Below are 20,919 nucleotides of genomic sequence, written 5' to 3' on the forward strand. Positions count from 1 at the left end.
GGGGATGACACTCATCTCTTCTATATCTTCTGCCGTGGTCGGGCATTGAGCCGAGGTCAATCTCACACCTTGCAAAACAGGCAAGAACCCTTTCTTGGACTGATCCATTTTGAACTTCTTCAAAATCTTATCAAGGTATGTGCTTTGTGAAAGACCTATGAGGCGTCTTGATCTGTCTCTATAGATCTTGATGCCTAATATATAAGCAGCTTCTCCAAGGTCCTTCATTGAAAAACTCTTATTCAAGTAGGCCTTGATGCTGTCCAAGAGTTCTATATCATTTCCCATCAAAAGTATGTCATCTACATATAGTATGAGAAATGCTACAGAGCTCCCACTCACTTTCTTGTAAACGCAGGCTTCTCCGTAAGTCTGCGTAAACCCAAACACTTTGATCATCTCATCAAAGCGAATGTTCCAACTCCGAGATGCTTGCACCAGCCCATAAATCGAGCGTTGGAGCTTGCACACCTTGTTAGCATTCTTAGGATCGACAAAACCTTCCGGCTGCATCATATACAATTCTTCCTTAAGGAAACCATTAAGGAATGCCGTTTTGACGTCCATTTGCCATATTTCATAACCGTAGAATGCGGCAATTGCTAACATGATTCGGACGGACTTTAGCTTCGCTACCGGTGAGAAAGTCTCATCGTAGTCAACCCCTTGAACTTGTCGATAACCCTTAGCGACAAGTCGAGCTTTATAGATGGTCACATTACCATCCGCGTCTGTCTTCTTATTAAAGATCCATTTATTTTCTATGGCTCGCCGTTCAACGGGCAAGTCAGTCAAAGTCCATACTTTGTTTTCATACATGGATCCTATCTCGGATTTCATGGCTTCTAGCCATTTGTTGGAATCCGGGCCCGCCATCGCTTCTTCATAGTTCGAAGGTTCATTGTTGTCTAACAACATGATTTCCAAGACAGGGTTGCCATACCACTCTGGTGCAGAACGTGTCCTGGTGGACCTTCGAATTTCAGTAGGAGCTTGATCAGAAGTATCTTGATCATCATCAATAACTTCCTCTCTAGTCGGTGCAGGCACCTCAGGAACATTTTCTTGAGTTGCGCCATTTACCAGTTCAAGAGGCAATACTTCATCAAGTTCTACTTTCCTCCCACTTACTTCTTTCGAGAAAAACTCTTTCTCTAGAAAGGATCCATTCCTGGCAACAAAGATCTTGCCTTCGGATCTGAGGTAGAAGGTATACCCAGCAGTTTCTTTAGGGTATCCTATGAAGACGCATTTTTCCGACTTGGGTTTGAGCTTTTCAGGTTGAAGTTTCTTGACATAAGCATCGCATCCCCAAACTTTTAGAAACGACAGCTTAGGTTTCTTCCCAAACCATAATTCATACGGTGTCGTCTCAACGGATTTCGACGGAGCCCTATTTAAAGTGAATGCGGCAGTCTCTAAAGCATAGCCCCAAAAAGATAGCGGTAAATCGGTAAGAGACATCATAGATCGCACCATATCTAATAGAGTGCGATTACGACGTTCAGACACACCGTTACGCTGAGGTGTTCCAGGCGGCGTGAGTTGTGAAACTATTCCACATTTTCTTAAGTGTGTGCCAAATTCGTGACTCAAGTATTCTCCTCCACGATCTGATCGTAGAAACTTGATTTTCCTGTCACGTTGATTTTCAACCTCACTCTGAAATTCCTTGAACTTTTCAAAGGTCTCAGACTTGTGTTTCATTAAGTAGACATACCCATATCTACTCAAGTCATCAGTGAGGGTGAGAACATAACGATAGCCACCACGAGCCTCAACACTCATTGGACCGCACACATCAGTATGTATGATTTCCAATAAATTGGTTGCTCGCTCCATTGTTCCTGAGAACGGAGTCTTGGTCATTTTTCCCATGAGGCATGGTTCGCATGTGTCAAATGATTCATAATCAAGAGACTCTAAAAGTCCATCTGCATGGAGCTTCTTCATGCGTTTGACACCTATGTGACCAAGGCGGCAGTGCCACAAGTATGTGGGACTATCATTATCAATCTTACATCTTTTGGTACTCACACTATGAACATGTGTAGCATTACGCTCGAGATTCATTAAGAATAAACCATTCACCATCGGAGCACGACCATAAAACATATCTCTCATATAAATAGAACAACCATTATTCTCTGATTTAAATGAGTAGCCATCTCGAATTAAACGAGATCCTGATACAATGTTCATGCTCAAAGCTGGCACTAAATAACAATTATTAAGGTTTAAAACTAATCCCGAAGGTAAATGTAGAGGTAGCGTGCCGACGGCGATCACATTGACCTTGGAACCATTCCCGACGCGCATCGTCACCTCGTCCTTCGCCAGTCTCCGCTTATTCCGCAGCTCCTGTTTTGAGTTACAAATGTGAGCAACCGCACCGGTATCAAATACCCAGGAGCTACTACGAGTACTGGTAAGGTACACATCAATTACATGTATATCACATATACCTTTCGTGATGCCGGCCTTCTTGTCCGCTAAGTATTTGGGGCAGTTCCGCTTCCAGTGACCACTTCCCTTGCAATAAAAGCACTCAGTCTCGGGCTTGGGTCCATTCTTTGGCTTCTTCCCGGCAGCTTGCTTGCAGGGCACAGCAACTCCCTTGCCGTCCTTCTTGAAAGCTTTCTTACCCTTGCCCTTCTTGAACTTAGTGGTTTTATTCACCATCAACACTTGATGTTCCTTTTTGACTTCTACGTCTGCTGATTTCAGCATTGCAAATACTTCAGGAATGGTCTTTTCCATCCCCTGCATATTGAAGTTCATCACAAAGCTCTTGTAGCTCGGTGGAAGCAACTGAAGGATTCTGTCAATGACTGCGTCATCCGGGAGATTAACTCCCAGCTGAGTCAAGCGGTTATGCAACCCAGACATAGTGAGTATGTGCTCACTGACAGAACTGTTTTCCTCCATCTTACAGCTGAAGAACTTGTCGGAGACTTGATATCTCTCGACCCGGGCATGAGCTTGGAAAACCATTTTTAGCTCTTCGAACATCTCATATGCTCCATGTCTCTCAAAACGCTTTTGGAGCCCTGGCTCTAAGTTGTAAAGCATGCCGCACTGAACGAGGGAGTAGTCATCGGTACGTGCCTGCCAAGCGTTCATAACATCTTGTTCTATAGGGAGAACAGGTGCGTCACCTAGTGGTGCTTGTAGGACATAATCTTTCTTGGCAGCTATGAGGATGATCCTCAGGTTCTGGACCCAGTCCGTGTAGTTGCTGCCATCGTCTTTCAGCTTGGTTTTCTCTAGGAACGCGTTGAAGTTGAGGACTATGTTGGCCATTTGATCTACAAGACATATTGTAAATTTTTTAGACTAAGTTCATGATAATTAAGTTCATCTAATCAAATTATTCAATGAACTCCCACTTAGATAGGCATCCCTCCAGTAATCTAAGTATAACATGATCCGAGTTAACTAGGCCGTGTCCGATCATCACGTGAGACGGACTAGTCAACATCGGTGAACATCTTCATGTTGATCGTATCTTCTATAGGACTCATGTTCGACCTTTCGGTCTTCTGTGTTCCGAGGCCATGTCTGTACATGCTAGGCTCGTCAAGTCAACCTAAGTGTTTGCATGTGTAAATCTGTCTTACACCCGTTGTATGTGAACGTTGGAATCTAACACCCGATCATCACGTGGTGCTTCGAAACAACGAACTGTCGCAACGGTGCACAGTTAGGGGAAACACTTTCTTGAAATTATTATGAGGGATCATCTTATTTACTACCGTCGTTCTAAGTAAACAAGATGCAGAAACATGATAAACATCACATGCAATCAAATAATAATAGTGACATGATATGGCCAATATCACATAGCTCCTTTGATCTCCATCTTGGGGCTCCATGATCATCTTGTCACCGGAATGACACCATGATCTCCATCATCATGATCTCCATCATCGTGTCTCCATGAAGTTGCTCGCCAACTATTACTTCTACTACTACGGCTAACGCGTTTAGCAATAAAGTAAAGTAATTTACATGGCGTTTCTCAATGACACGCAGGTCATACAAAAAATAAAGACAACTCCTATGGCTCCTGCCGGTTGTCATACTCATCGACATGCAAGTCGTGATTCCTATTACAATAGCATGAACATCTCATACATCACATATATATCATTCATCATTCATCACAACTTTGGCCATATCACATCACAGAACACTTGCTGCAAAAACAAGTTAGACGTCCTCTAATTGTTGTTGCAAGTTTTACGTGGCTGCAATAGGGTTCTAGCAAGAACGTTTTCTTACCTACCTGAAAGCCACAACGTGATTTGTCAACTTCTATTTACCCTTCATAAGGACCCTTTTCATCGAATCCGCTCCAACTAAAGTGGGAGAGACAGACACCCGCCAGCCACCTTATGCAACTTATGCATGTTAGTCGGTGGAACCGGTCTCACGTAAGCGTACGTGTAAGGTTGGTCCGGGCCGCTTCATCCCACAATACCGCTGAAGCAAGATAAGACTAGTAGCGGCAAGAAAGTTGACAACATCTACGCCCACAACAAATTGTGTTCTACTCGTGCAAAGAGAACTACACATAGACCTAGCTCATGATGCCACTGTTGGGGAACGTTGCAGAAAACAAAATTTTTCCTACGGTTTCACCAAGATCCATCTAGGAGTTCATCTAGCAAGGAGTGATTGGATTGCATCTACATACCTTTGTAGATCACGCGCGGAAGCGTTCAAAGAACGGGGATGAGGAAGTCGTACTCGACGTGATCCAAATCACCGGAGATCCTAGCGCCGAACGGACGGCACCTCCGCGTTCAACACACATACGGTCAGCGTAACGTCTCCTCCTTCTTGATCCAGCAAGGGGAAAGGAGAGGTTGAGGAAGATGGCTCCAGCAGCAGCACGACGGCGTGGTGGTGATGGAGCTGCAGTACTCCGGCAGGGCTTCGCCAAGCTCTATGGAGGAGGAGGAGGTGTTGGAGAGGGAGAGGGAGGCACCAAAGGCAAAGATGAGAGGTCCTCCATCCCCCCACTATATATAGGGGGGCCTAGGGGGGGCGCCGGCCCTAGGAGATGCAATCTCCTAGGGGGGGCGGCGGCCAAGGGGTGGGGGGCTTGCCCCCCAAGCAAGGGGGCGCCCCCCCTTTAGGGTTTCCCCCACCCTAGGCGCATGGGCCCTAGGGGAAGTGGCGCCCCAGCCCACTTTGGGCTGGATCCCTTCCCACTTCAGCCCATGGGGCCCTCCGGGATAGGTGGCCCCACCCGGTGGACCCTCGGGACCCTTCCGGTGGTCCCGGTACAATACCGGTGACCCCGAAACTTGTCCCGACGGCCGAAATAGCACTTCCTATATATAATTCTTTACCTCCGGACCATTCCGGAACTCCTCGTGACGTCCGGGATCTCATCCGGGACTCCGAAAAACATTCGGGTTACTGCATATACATATCCCAACAACCCTAGCGTCACCGAACCTTAAGTGTGTAGACCCTACGGGTTCGGGAGACATGTAGACATGACCGAGATCGCTCTCCGGTCAATAACCAACAGCGGGATCTGGATACCCATGTTGGCTCCCACATGCTCCACGATGATCTCATCGGATGAACCACGATGTCGAGGATTCAAGCAACCCCGTATACAATTCCCTTCGTCAATCGGTATGTCACTTGCCCGAGATTCGATCGTCAGTATCCCAATACCTCGTTCAATCTCGTTACCGGCAAGTCACTTTACTCGTACCGTAATGCATGATCCCGTGACCAGACACTTGGTCACTTTGAGCTCATTATGATGATGCATTACCGAGTGGGCCCAGTGATACCTCTCCGTCATACGGAGTGACAAATCCCAGTCTTGATCCGTGTCAACCCAACAGACACTTTCGGAGATACCTGTAGTATACCTTTATAGTCACCCAGTTACGTTGTGATGTTTGGTACACCCAAAGCACTCCTACGGTATCCGGGAGTTACACGATCTCATGGTCTAAGGAAAAGATACTTGACATTGGAAAACTCTAGCAAACGAACTATACGATCTTGTGCTATGTTTAGGATTGGGTATTGTCCATCACATCATTCTCATAATGATGTGATCTCGTTATCAATGACATCCAATGTCCATAGTCAGGAAACCATTACTATCTGTTGATCAACGAGCTAGTCAACTAGAGGCTTACTAGGGACATGTTGGTGTCTATTATTCACACATGTATTACGATTTCCGGATAACACAATTATAGCATGAATAAAGACAATTATCATGAACAAGGAAATATAATAATAATGCTTTTATTATTGCCTCTAGGGCATATTTCCCACAGGTTCTTCCCCTTCCTCCAGTCTACACAGCGTAGTGAGGGATTCAACGCTGTCCTGAAAAGATATGTGAACCCACACAACTCAATGCTGAACTTCGTCAAGCAATATGAAAAAATCCAGAACCACATCCTTGCCAAGGAAGGCTGCAATGATTACAGGATGGAACACCTTGAGATTGAGTTGTGGTCCAACTTCCCAATAGAGAAGCAAGCTTACAAAACCTATACTAGAGACCTTTACCGCAAGTTCAGAGAAGAGTTTGAGCTGATTGGATGTTATAATGCATTCCAAGTTGGTGCTGATGTGTTTGAGCTCAGACCGAACCAGGAATTTGTTGCGAAATATGGTTCTCGAAACTACTTGGTGCAGGAAAGGGTGGAGGAGGGTTCCTATTTGTGTGAGTGCTGTAAAATGGACAAGGACGGCATCCTCTGTTGCCACATCCTCAAGGTGTTCACCCATGTTGGCGTTGATGTCATACCGGAAAGGTACCTGCTAAGACGGTGGACACCTACTGCTGTACCTAGTGCGCCAGCGACTGGTTATGAGCAACTGGATGAAATGCCTCCTCAATCAAAGAAGCAGATAAGGGAGAGGAACATGATATACGATTTTCAGAAACTAGCAAAGTTTGCGAGTGGTTCTGATCCAGCACAAGCTATTGTATACAAGCATATGCGTGCAGCACGTACCGAGATCGGCCACCTGAACAAGTCCAAGAAAAGGAAAAAACCGACTGCTGCAACGGGGCCATCAGATGATGGCAACCCTCGAGGACCTCCTCCACCTCCAGGCAGCAATCAGGGGGCTCATCATCCAGGTAATTACCTGCCCCAACTCTTGATCTAACTAGGTGTGTAACTTCAGTTGCACACATCATTGTGCCCATTTGCACACACCATGGTAGCCACTTGCACAGAACATACTGCCTAGTTGCGCACGCTGTGTTAGTTCAAGCATCAAGATAACACAACTAACTTATTTTTCCAGTTCTGGATATAGGTGATGTCAACCCTCAAGGACCTCCTCCCCCTCCTAGCTGTACACGACATCCTCCGCCACCTCCTCCCCCGCGTGCTCCTCCCAATGGCCCTACAGGCAGCACTCAGGGGGCTTGTCGTCCAGGTAATTACCTGCCCCCAACTCCCCATCAAACTAGGTCTGTGACTCCAGTTGCACACATCATGGTGCTCAGTTGCATCGAACAGGCTACCTAGTTGCGCACGCTGTGTTAGTTCGAGCATCAAAAAGATAAACAGAACTGACTTGTTTGTCCTGTTCTGCCTATAGGTGATGCCAACCCTCAAAGACCTCCTCCCCTGCCAGGCCCAACTAGCAGTGCACTTTGTGCTACTCCCAATGGACCTACAGGCAGGACTCAGGGGGCTCATCACCCAGGTTAGTACCTTCACCGACTCCAAAACAAAAACTAGAGTGAGTGACTTTAGTTTCACATATCATAGTGCCTAGTTGAACAGAACATGCTGCCTAGTTGCGTGCGTTGTGTTAGTTTGAGGATCAAGCTAAAAATCTAACTTGTTTTTCATGTTCTGCCCATAGGCGACTACAATCCAAGTACCATGACAGGCCGTGCTACTGCAGGTGTTTTTTTCAACTTAACTTGCACACAGCAACCAGTTAGTTGCACAAAATGTACTGTGTGGTTGCACAGAACATCAGTGCTGGTTGCACAATAACAAAAATACTAAACTTTTTATATGATTATTACACAGGTGATCGTGACGGTCCTACTGCCCCGTTGGAGGCTGCATCCCTTGCACAAGTTTCTGATGATTTTGTGCCCAGGGATCCTCCAAGGTCTACTACAAAGGGTAGGGCAAAGAGTCGACAGTACAAATCGGCGCTGGAGCTACACCCAAAGAAGAAAAACAAATGCAGCCAGTGCCAATCTATAGAGCACACTGCTGGTGTGTGTCCACAGAGGCTCCTGTGATTCTGTTTCCTCATTTGTAACTTTGGAACAAAAAAGGAAAATAATGATGTCTTTTTTAGCAATGTTGGGACCAAAGTTGACACATTCAACATCTATGATTCCTCTTTATCTAATTTATGCTGCTTGAATTAGTTCATGCACTGTGTAAAAAAAGTTGCTATTTGTGCCTTTGTTGGCAACTGGTTAAATATTTAGTTGTTGAACAATTGTATATCCAGTGCTCCTAATGTATCAACAAAAGTGATGATATTGAGTTGCAAACGCAATTACTAGCAATGTGCAACTACAAAATCTGCTTAATAAAATTGTACAAACCAGCAACTTCCTCCATGGAGCAGAAAAAAAGAAAAAAATAGTACTGACCTACTCCTTGTCGTATCTCAGCAACTTCCTCCATGGGGCGGTGTTGTGCACGCTGGTGACCCAATCATATGCCAGCTTCTTCCTGATGTTGAGTACTTTCTTGGGGTCGTAGTTGGGCAGTTGGCTACCATTCCACTCGGTGGCGTTAAGCAGTGCGAACAACCCACACTCATTACTGCAAAAATGGGCAAAATAAATTTGTCACATAAAATTAAAACCAAATAAAGGTAATGCACTCTGTGCAACTGCTTATGTCCTACTGTGCAACTGCTTCTATTCTACTGTGCAACTGCTTATGTCCTACTGTGCAACTGCTTGTGTTCTACTGCTACTCATTATGTGCCACTGTGCAACTGCTTATGTGCCAGTGTGCAACTACTTATGCGCCACTCTGCAACTAGCTAGATAATCCATTAGAAACTCATAAAAATGATAAAACAGATTGAAGACTAGTACTGTGTCTTAAAAATACTAAAGATTGCACATGTAGAAAAATTTAAAAACTACAAAATGATGGTATATGATTGAGAAGGAATGAAATGCTTATTGTCTTACTTGCCGAGCTGCTTCGGTATGTCAATGTCAATAATCTGGAAGTGCTCGATGCTGAACTTTGGGTAATGCTTCCTCCATAGCTGGCGTACTGCCCCCGCGATGGTAGAGGCGGTGTTCATCAGCTCAATGTTGTCCAGCGTCCTGCTTGAATCAAGAACTTCGAAGCGTTCGTCCCTCAAGTTGACACTGAAGACCCAATAATGCCTCCCTCCGTCCTTATCGGTTACATCTGCGCACTCGAGCACTGGCAGCATGACCTGCAAGCGTGAACGATTTTAGACACAAAATCAAGCTGTAGCTAAGAAAAATAGTAAAAGACTTGGTCAAGTTAAAAACAAGTTGCAATAAGTATCTGCCAACTAACAGATGTGTCATGTGCAACTGGACATGCTGTGGGTGCCAACTAAAAAAATATTGATCATGTGGGCACAACACTCACCAAGTCTTTCTTGTCGAGACGGTTCTTGTAATCAAACTTCTTGTTTATCTCATTCACATTGTGGATCCCTTGCTGTAATTTTATCTGCACAGATTATAAAACATGGCTCAAAACTCCTTAGTAGGTGAAAGGCCTCCCTCAAATGGTCAACGAAAAAAGTGCTACAGAACAAAGATGAGGGTAAAAAGAAGGTTTTGGAAAAACTTACAGAAAACCTCAGTGGCATAACAACCTTCTTTGACCCTTCTGGTAAGTTATCCATGATGTGTAAGATTCCAGTCTCAATAACAATTTTTGACAACCATTGAACCGGCTTCATCGAATCAACTAACTCCTTTAAAGAAATGTAGAAAGCACCATACCTGATTATCTCAGGGCTGATTATTTTTTGAAAGCAATAAAAAGACAAGTTAGCTCGAAGGTTCACAGCAGCAAAAAAAATGTGCATGAAATTGAAAACAGAACAGTGTGCAACTAAAAGCCCTGTTCTGTGCAACATGCTATGCTTTCTGTGCAACTAAGTGGCTGGTCCTATGCAACTGAAAAAGATATGTATGTAGGTTGTGGGGAGTTAGTTTACCTGGTAGCTCCATCATCTGCTCCTTTGTGATGCCTGACCCAATACAAGAGGGCAGTGTAAAGCTTGTTCACTACCTCATTGGTGCTGAAAGTCTTCTTCTTGTTGTAGTCGATGAATGGACACCTTTGAGATGCTGCGGGCCTTCTTACCCTCCTCTGTCTTCGTGCAAGAGGTGGTCCCGAAGAACTGCTTGTGCCAAGTTCTGGTTCTGCGCATATCGGGGTGTGGCAATTCTCTGGTGAACCAACATCTAGTTCTTGAGCTATTGCCTTGCCAGCATCAACAGCATCACATCCTTCATTCACAGCTGCTAGGTCCAACTCACACTCATCGATGCAGATCACACCGGCTTCTGCTGTTTCTGCTGCTGGAGCAGGTGCTGGAGCATCACCATCTATGCCGAGGTCAAAAGATGGTGCATCGCAGAACCCGTCACCATGATAAGAGTTTGATCTTCGTAAGGGTTCAAGGACCAGGGCATCTCCTTGCGGCACAAACACGGGTGCATCATTCACTGACTTGGTTCGCAATAGTGTTGTAGTTGGTGGCTTTGGAGGCTTGCACCTACTTATAATGTCGAACACCTCCTCTTGTGTTAATGGTTGCTGAAAGTTAGCTCTTGGGGACGGCACTTTGATAGTTGGATCACCTCCTTTTGTGTTTGGCATTGAAGCATCTCTATGAGTAGGCACCTTGGGACTTGCAGTTGCAGTGGTGCCTTCCTGACCAGCTGTAGTGGCTTTGACTGTGACCATGCTGCTAACTGACACATCAGTTGGCACACTGGTATCTGTAGTTGGCATCTTTCCAGTCTGAGTTGGCAGCAACCTAGCAGAACTTGGCACCCCTGCATCAATGGCTACGGCTCGCAGTTCTCTCTCGTCTCTGAACCCCAAATCTTTTGTGGCCTGTTCCCCCTTTGCGCCCCTGGCAAACTTGACAATCTTTTGCTTAGGTGGTTTTGGTGGGACTGTTGAAAGGGGAGTCTTCCCCTTGATCTGTTGAACTTCTCTGACATTGGTTGGCTCTCTGCTCACTACACTTGGCATATCAGTTTGAAGCACAGCTTCCTTGACCATATTTACTTCAGCATCTGCACTCACCATCTTCTCCTTGGTTTGAGGCAACTGCAGATTCTTCTTCATTGAAACTGCTTTACGCTTCTAGACCACGTGAGGGTTTGCCGTGGATGCTGCCTTGCTCTTGCTGGAGCTTAGGTCTGGGAGCTGCTTTAAATATTCCTTGTATTTTTCCTTTGAATGAACCCAGTCAAGACCCTTTCCTGCTTCCTCCATGTCAATTTGATTCTTTTCAGCATCACTTGATAAGAACAGGCTCTTGTCAATGGCAAAGTTGATCTTCTCACACATATCTTTGTCGCTGAAATCTGGCACGGGAAAGGTGGTTGGCAAAGCTGGCTTCAAGTTGCAGAGCTTGAACATATCAATGCTGCCCTGAGACTCTGCTTCGTCATTTTTCTTTGACTTCGGCAAATCCTTGTCTTTCCAGCAAGTTTTGTCAATCAACATCTTTAGTGTGCTCCTGCTACTCAATGAATTGCTGCTGCTCGCAGGGGTGGCATGAGTGCTAGTCCTCCTGGATGTGTTGCCACCTGTACCACCAGAACCAGGGGCGTTGTCATCATCATCGTCATCGCTGCTGTCGCTGCCTCCATTGGATCCCCCTTTATCATCACCATAATCATCCTCGTCTTCTTCATCATCGTCTTCTTCCCTCTCACTACCATCAGCTGCTGCGCCTTTGTCTTCTCCCCTCTCACTGCCATCAACTGCTGCCCCTTTGTCCCCGTCCCCCTCTTTGGCCTCACCTTCTTCTTCCTCCTCTGCATCACTATCTTCTTCCTTGTCCTCCTCCTCTCCTTTGTCCTCTTCTTGTTTGTCCTCCTCCTCCTCCTCCTCCTCCTCCTCCTCCTCCTCCTCCTCATCCTCCTCCTCCTCTGCATCTTCTTCATTGTCATCCTCATCCTTGTCCTCCTCCTCTGATTCATCCGCATCTGTGTCCTCCTCGTCGTCAGCACCTATCGCTGCTTCCATTTCCACATCTTCTTCTGACTCATCCTCAACAAACTCTTCTTCTTCTTGTATAGTTGACCGCCGTCTCTTTCTTTTTGGAGCACGGCGTGACGCCCCAGTTTGCATTGATGGCTGATGTACGTAAGGATCAATATCTGGTTCCTCGTCATCGATCTTGGCAACTGCTTCAATGAAGGTGCCAACCTGTTCAGTTACAGCCTTGCACAGCTCATTGACCACTTTCGCAATCTTTGCCTTTTTCTGCATCAACACAAAAAAAATTCAGTACTGATTCAGTTAGAAAAAATAATAAAAAGTAAAAATGTCTGTAACTAACCATGATGTGATAAGCAAAAACGACTAATATACACTTTCTGGCCAACTAAAAACATGATTCTAGCCAACTACACATGCACTGTGGCACAAACTAAAAAACATGCATTCTGCCAAAAGTTGATGACAATGGTTGTAAATGAATACTTTGACTGTCCAAAAGAACATGTGCAACTACAAAAGCTTATATGTGCAACTGAACATACATCACAACCAACTAAATTATGTATTCTCGCAACTACAAAAGTTATACATGTCCATCTGAACATACATCCCAGCCAATAGAAAAATATTGGTAAGTGATACAAGTTTCTGTATGCAAAACACTAACCTGCGGATTGTATGTTATTGGTAACTTGGATGCTACGAATGCTTCAGCTTGCAAAATTCCACCAAACAGTGGTGTCTGCTCCGTGCCTCTATACTCCTCTTTAAGCTGATGTGAAAAAAAAGAGAAACAGAAAATAACAAGGTTATCAAAATAGATTTGTGTGTTGAATGAAACCACACATTATAACCTGTGCAACTACAACATGATACTGGGGTAGACAAATTCAACTATACATATATGCAACTGAACAAAGACACAAAAACTATGCAACACACATGGCACCTAAAAAAAGTTTCTACCAACTGATGCAACACATCTGTGCAACAAGATTAGTAAAACTGTGCAACTTAAAAAAGATGGTGTGCCAATTTAAAATGAACATGTGTGCAGATTGCCAAACTGAAAGCTACAATCTGTGCAATTACATGCATTGTTGTGCCAGCTGATGACAGTTTTCTGTGCAATTTCCAAAAAGAGTGACCAGACATCAAAAGAACATAGAAGGAAGATACTGTTGGAAAAAAACAAAAAAGAACTCACTTGTAATTTGCCGAACACACCAGGAGAGATAGTATCCTTCTTGATCACCTTGGCAATTAGAGTACTATCCCATGCATTCGATCGTATCGCGCAGTTGCTTACTGGGATGTCATGTACGAGCGCATCAAGGTATAGTATCTGCACCAGACCCAAACAAAAGAAAAGGCCAAGTTCAGTTATTGTTATCAGAATTTCAGCAAACTATAACTGCATAGAAAGAACAGGAACAGATGGAAAAAAGTGGTCGTTTTCACTAACCATCAAGTGATACAAGCAGCAGCAGACAGTTTGCTTCTCCTGGTCCATGTTCCGGAAAGCTTCGTTAATGTGTTCTGCTACAAAGAGGCAGATGTTTGTATTCTTTAGCATTTGATGGTCTAGCACAAGTCCATAACACTTTGGGTTGAGCTTCAAGGCCGTGGTTGGTGCTAGAAAAGTGCTGAAGGCAACCGCAAGCTAGGCCATAAAGAATGTGTCATCCGTTCTTCCAGCCATATCCTGAATCATCTTGAGCCATGTAGTGATCTGGGGATGAGAATTTCCAGTTATGTTGAAAGCCTGTCTGAATCTCCTAGTGGCATCCTTGTCAACTAAATATCTGACTTTTGGACCCTTGTTTGGGAGATCAAATACCCTCTGAACACTGTCAGCATCAACACGGATCCTTCCCCTTCCCGGGAAAACCATTTCAGAGGTCTGTGGCTGGTAGGACTGCACCAGGAACTTAGTGAGGTCCGCTGGAAGTGTGTCTGATAAGTTCAATAGCCCCCCGACCGACCTCGAAACTAGCTCTGATTTCTGTAGTGGGGTTAGAGAGGCGTTGAAATTTGCAAAGCGCGCCGGTGATGCCCTTATCCTGCCTGCTTGTGATGGTCGCTCCACATCTTCCCCTGGAGCCACCTCAACTCCTTCACCGCTGCCCTGTTGATTAGAAAATGAAAGCATTACACAAACATTAAACACAAGAGAAAAAACAAGAATGAAAAAGAAACTAGCAATCATCATTTGGATCAGTATTAGAATGAGCTATATATTCATAAATTGGATCATGCCAACTAATATGATGTATTTGTGCAACTAATAAAGCTCATGAGGACAACTGCAAGACTGCCAGTGTGCAACTGAATGTGCAACAATAAAACAGTAAATAAAAAAAGAACGAGACCTGGCAGCTACAAAAAGTTCTATTGGATGTGCAACAATAAGAAATGATACTGCAACACAAGAGAAACAATAACTAAAAAAAGGTTTGCAAAGAACTATTCAAATAGCTCATAAACACACACAAAAAACCCACATACCTCAGCATCTGCTGCGGAAGATGCGACAACTTCTCCAGCAACTGCTGCCTGCACAAAAAAATGACCACTGATGTCAACTATGAAAAGATGCCAACTAGTGAACTACAAGATGCCAACTAATGCCAACTAATGTCAACTGTATTTAAATCAATATGACTAGAGATGTCAACTACAAAAGGTTGTTATTGACAGACTAAAAACAAAAATAGTGGTCCGAACTGCTGCATAATTTACTTATATTTGAGATTTTACTTACCCTAGAAGATGACTCAGCTCCCTTGCCAAGTGCTGCACGTCTAGTCCGCTTTACAACACGGAACTGATCAGCATCCTAAGAAAAAAAATAAAAAACATGAGCATGGGAAAAACGAAAAAAATGTTATATGACCCAAACAAAACCAAAAAATGGACTTGTGTCATCAGCATGCCACTTACCTCAACATCCTCTCCCTGCTCAACACTCTGTGCAGGTTGTGGCTGGCGATTAGCAGGACGCTTCAGTTCCGGCAAAGCAGCTGACTTCCAGAACGCTGATTAAGCAACCAAAAGAAAACATGAAAAAAAGACACTAGCATACATGCATAAGTTGAAAACAACTCAAACACAAAAGAAAAAAAGTGAATAAAAATACATCTCCTTCATTGCCATCCGCATCTCCTCCTATTATAACCATTTTTGCCCTGCGGCAGGAAATACAACAAAAAAACATAGTTAGAAGATGTGGACAACCAACTACTACAATGATGCAGCCAACTGGGCAGTAAACCTTGTGCAAACTGGACATCAAATAAGCCAACTAACTTTTTTTGCCTAGTTATTACTTGCCAACTGTGACAAGTAATACCTAGGCAGAAAAAAGTTAAGTAAAGGCAACAAGCTCAGTGAGATAACTTATTCTGAAAAAAACGTCCCTAGTTGAACATGAGGGGAGACACATGAAAACAACCATATCCACAACAAAAAGACTTGCACATTGAGAAAAATTAAAAATGGAAAATTGGCAAGCATTGGTACTAATTTGCACAAATCAAGGGGTCCTAGTTGCACAAAAGCATGAGAATAACACATAAATCACCACAGCCACCACAACGCTGGTGGATTGGGTAGATTATATTGGAAAACTGGCAAGCATTGGTGCTAAAATTGCACAAACAAGGTCCCTAGTTGCACACAGCAGAGGGGAAAACAGCCAACTCATGCGTAAAATGAGTTAGAAGATGCGCAAAATGAAGTACAGAACCAACTAGTACATGGATGCAGCCAACTAATCAGGCAACTTGTGCAACTGAACGACGCGTAGATAGACAACCTAGCACAAAATAGCAAGCCAACTAAGCAGGGAAACTAGTGTCCATTGTAAAACACATGGACAACCAACTTGACCACAAAAGTAGAGCAACTTGTGCAACACAAAAACAATATATATATACAGCCAATTAGTATATGGATGCATCCATCTAATTGTGCAAATGAACAACATATAGACGGTCAACCTAGTGCAAAACAGCAAACCAACTAAGCGGGACAAACTAGTGCAGGTGTAGAACATATGGACAGCCAACTAGTAAAAGTGATGTAGCCAACTGAGCAGGCAACTTGTGCAACTGAACAATATGTAGACACCCAACTAGCAAAAAATTGGTGCAACTGCAGAACATAGGGACAACCAACTACTATATGAATGAAGCCAACTGGATAGAATTTTGTGCAACTGGAACACAAGTGTCTACCAACTAAAAAGTGGCCGTGATACAAGTTTCACCCTCTTAGTTGGTTTGCACAGGTAATGGTCCCTAATTTGCACAGGTACTAATTTGCACATGTAATGGTCCCTAATTACAAACAAGAGGAGAAAAACACATGACCCACGAGAACCACCATAAGGCTGGCAGATTGGCTATATTATCTCAAAAATTGTCTACTACTGCTCCTAATTTGCACTCAAGGGGCGACAGACTTGCACACCACGGGGGAAAAACACTCATCAAAAACACCAGATCCACTGCGAGGCTTCAATCCACAGAAGAGGCTCTATCGCCGCGAACCACTCATCCTCCCTGAACCATATGCACGAGCTCACCCCCTACTGCAACGCAAAAACGACGGGATGAGCACAACCCTAACCCACCCCTGCCAATCCGGCGGTTTCCCAAACGAAGTAGTCCGCTGCGGTGACCTCAACCTCGCCGGAAAATGAGTTTGACCTCCCTAACCCCGACCGCGACCTCGACCTCTACCTCGACCTCTACCTCGACCTCCTTGACAACGACCGCGACCTCACCGGAAAACGAGCGACCTCATCAGAAAAAGGACGGGCGAGTGGAGAAACAAGCAGGGACGAAGACGAGGAACGCGCGTAGGAGCAGTACCAGAGCCGCCGCGGACGACGACCCTCGCGGCGCGCCCTGCCGTCGACCACAACCCGGCGGATTTGGAACCGCCTCCGAGCACCAACCAACGGCGAAAGCAAAGGGGGAAAGTGGAGGAATGGGCGGCGAGAGGTGGGGGTGGACGGGGTAATGGCACGAAATTCGAAACCGCCGCCCACTACGCACGACGGCTAAAACGCTGGAGAACTGCCTAATCCTCGATGACATGTGGGTCCCACGGACGATTTATCTCGCGGGCGCGCCGCAATCGGACCAGGCGACTGGTCCACATGCGGGTCTGAGCGGCGCGGCCCCACCTCCCGACCAGGGGACACCTGGACACCGTGCGGCGTCGATCGGGATGAGATCGAGCGGCTCTCGTTCGGCCGCTCGTTCTGTCTGTTTAGTGGCTGGCCGCTTTTTAGATTTCAGGTTTTTTGTTTGGTTGAAAAAAACTACATGGTGTGCATGTTCGTGTCAGATAGCTGGGCCATTTTATTTGTCTTTTCGAGCTTCATTTTCTTGTCTATTTTTTGTGGTGTGTCCACTCACTGCAGAAATTTCATTTGTAAGCTCTTTTTATATTTTCTTCTTCATTTTTCTTCGTTGTTGCCCCTGTTGACCTGCTGTATGCTGCTGCCCTTTGGCATCTCTACGTGGGTTGCTGGCGTGTTTTTTTGCCCTCTCTTGTGTGTTTTAGGCTTGGCTTTTTTCCTTTTTGTTTTTTAGGCTTTGATGCTCAATTTTTTGCTTTTTTCCGTATATATATATGTGCAATTTTTAATATTCATATTTTTGGCACGGCTCACATGTTGTTGTCCCAGCACAAGTGATCTGCGCATCCTTGTCCATGTGTTTTTCGGTCGTTTCTGTGTTTGTGTTTCTTTTTCTTAGTTTTTTGAGCGAGATTGCTAAAATACATATAGACGAAATTTAGTGATCGCATATCTAGATGTCCAGCCGTCCGATCTAATGTGTCTTTGTTTTTCGTGCTAGAGTGATCACCCGTGTCATGAACGATCCGGGCCATGTTGTATAGTCTGTCGGGTCGTGAGGCCTACAGCGGAGCATGAGTGTTTTTCCTTTTTTTTCTTTTTTGTTAGGCCGTGTTGCCTTTGTTTGTGTTTTTTTAGAATACAAAGAGTGTAGCCGAGAGAATATTACATGGATACGGCAGCCTCCCTCGAGTCGTCACTCCCCTCTTATGTTCTTCCATTTTTATTGTTTTGTTTCGAATCCAAAGGAGACGACCTAACCTGGCGGATCTGAGGCTCGGAGATGGCAGGGAACGTTGTTTTTTGGTTTTCCCCTATTTGTTTCATGCACTCTTTTTTCCATGTCATTTTTATATACTGCGTAAGCAAGTGTTTGCCTAGTTGTTTTTTTCACACAAATAAAAATATCCTGATTTTACTTTGTATGTAAACCCCTCGACTCTAGAATAGAGCTATTTGTAGTTTTTGTAGTCGCCTCATTTGCAAGTAGTCATCTCAAAAATTGATTTTTTTGTAGTTGTCTAAGCTGCAAGTCAACCGTCGACTCACAACTACGGGGACGTATGTTTGTACGGGCACAGTTGTAAGTCAACCATCGACTCGCAACTAGAGAGGGGCGTATGGTTTTAGGGCCTCTAGTTGCAAGTCAATCATCAACTCGCAACTAGGGTGGGCGTATGTCTGTAGGATCCCAGTTGCAACTCAACCATCAATTCACAACTAGGGCGCGTCATACTTTTTCTGTAGTTGCCCTAGTTGCATGTCAAACATTAGACTTGCAACTAGGGGGGCGTGTGTTTGTAGGGGCCTAGTTGCAAGTTAACCATCAACATGCAATTAGGACGCTTTGTACTTTTTTGTAGTGGCCCCAGTGCATGTCAACCATCGACTCGCAACTAGGGGGCGTATGTATGTAGGGGCCAAGTTGCAAGTCAACCATCGACTCGCAACTAGGACGCATCGTACTTTTTTGTAGTGACCCTAGTTGCATGTCAACCATCGACTCGCAACTAGGAGGGGCGTATGTTTGTAGGGGGCCAGTTACAAGTCAACCATCTAATCGCAAGTGGGACATGTCAAACTTTTTTGTAGTTACCCTAGTTAAAAGTCAACCATCGACTCGTAACTAGGGGGGACATATGTTTGTAGGGGCCCAGTTGCAAGTCAACCATCGACTCGGAACTAGGGGGACGTATGTTTGTGGGGACCCAGTTGCAAGTTAACCATCAACTCACAACTAGGACGCGTCGTACTTTTTTTGTAGTGGCCCTAGTTGCATGTCAACCATCGACTCGCAACTAGGGGGCGTATGTTTGTAGGGCCCCGGTTGTAAGTCAACCATCGACTCGCAACTAGAGGGGGCATATGTTTGTAGGGCCCCTAGTTGCAATTCAAGCATCGACTCGCAAGTAGGGCGGACGTATGTCTGTAGGAGCCTAGTTGCAAGTCAACCATCAACTTGCAACTAGGACGCGTCATAATTTTTTGTAGTGGCCCTAGTTGCATGTCGACCATCGACTCGCAACTAGGGAGCGTATGTTTGTAGGGGCCTACTTGCAAGTCAACCATCGACGCGCAACTAGGATGCATCGTACTTTTTTGTAGTGGCCCTAGTTGCATGTCAACCATCGACTCACAACTAGGAGGGGTGTATGTTTGTAGGGGGGCGGTGGCAAGTGAACCATCAACTCGCAAGTTGGACGTGTCATACTTTTTTGTAGTTACCCTAGTTGCAAGTCAACCATCGAATCACAACTAGGGGGTATGTTTGTAGAGCCCACTTGCAAGTCAACCATCGACTCGCGACTAGGATGTGTCTTAATTTTTTGTAGTGGCCCCAGTTGCATGTCAAACATCGACTCGCAACTAGGGGGCGTATGTCTGCATTGGCTCAGATGAGTGTCAACCATCGAGTCGCAACTAGGACGCATCGTATTTTTTTTGTAGTGGCCCCAGTTGCATGCTAACCATTGACTCACAACTATAGGGGGTTGTATATTTATAGGGGATCGATTGCAAGTCAACCATCGATTCATAACTAGGACGCGTCCTACTTTCTTGTAGTAGCCCCAATTGCATGTCGACCATCGACACACAACTAGGGGGTGTATGTTTGTAGGAGTCCGGTTGCAAGTTCATCATCGACTCGCAATTGGACGCATCATACTTTTTTGTAGTTGCCCCAGTTGCAAATCAACCATCAACTTGCAACTAGGATGCAATGTACTTTTTTGTAGTGGCCCTAGTTGCATGTCAACTGTCGACTCGCAACTAGGGAGGGGCGTATGTTTGTAGGGGGCCAGTTGCAAGTTAACCATCGACTTGCAACTAGGATGCATCGTACTTTTTTGGAGTTACCCCAGTTGCAAGTCAATGATCGACTCGTGACTAGGGGGAGGGGCGTATGTTTGTAGGGGCCCAGTTGCAAGTCAACCATCAATTCGCAACTAGGGGGCAAATGTTTGTAGGGGCCCAGTTGCAAGTCAACCATCGACTCGCAACTAGGGGTCAAATGTTTGTAGGGTCCAGTTGCAAGTCGCAACTAGGGGGCAAATGTTTGTAGGGTTCCAGTTGCAAGTCAACCATCGATCACAACTAACTCTTTGATCTCCATATTAAGTTTAACCTTTTTATTTTTCACCAAGACAATCATTGATACAAATTATTGCAAAGTAAAATGATTTTTTGTGCAACCATGATAGAGATTAGCATGGCTCTCTCATTGAGGACTGAAAACAAACAGCCACCCATCCATGAGAAAATGTTTCTTTTTTCAAATTTTGAAAATGCTTGTGTTTAAAAAATGTA

Source organism: Triticum urartu, chromosome 4 (assembly GCF_003073215.2).
Source record: "Triticum urartu cultivar G1812 chromosome 4, Tu2.1, whole genome shotgun sequence".
In the NCBI taxonomy this organism is placed as follows: domain Eukaryota; kingdom Viridiplantae; phylum Streptophyta; class Magnoliopsida; order Poales; family Poaceae; genus Triticum; species Triticum urartu.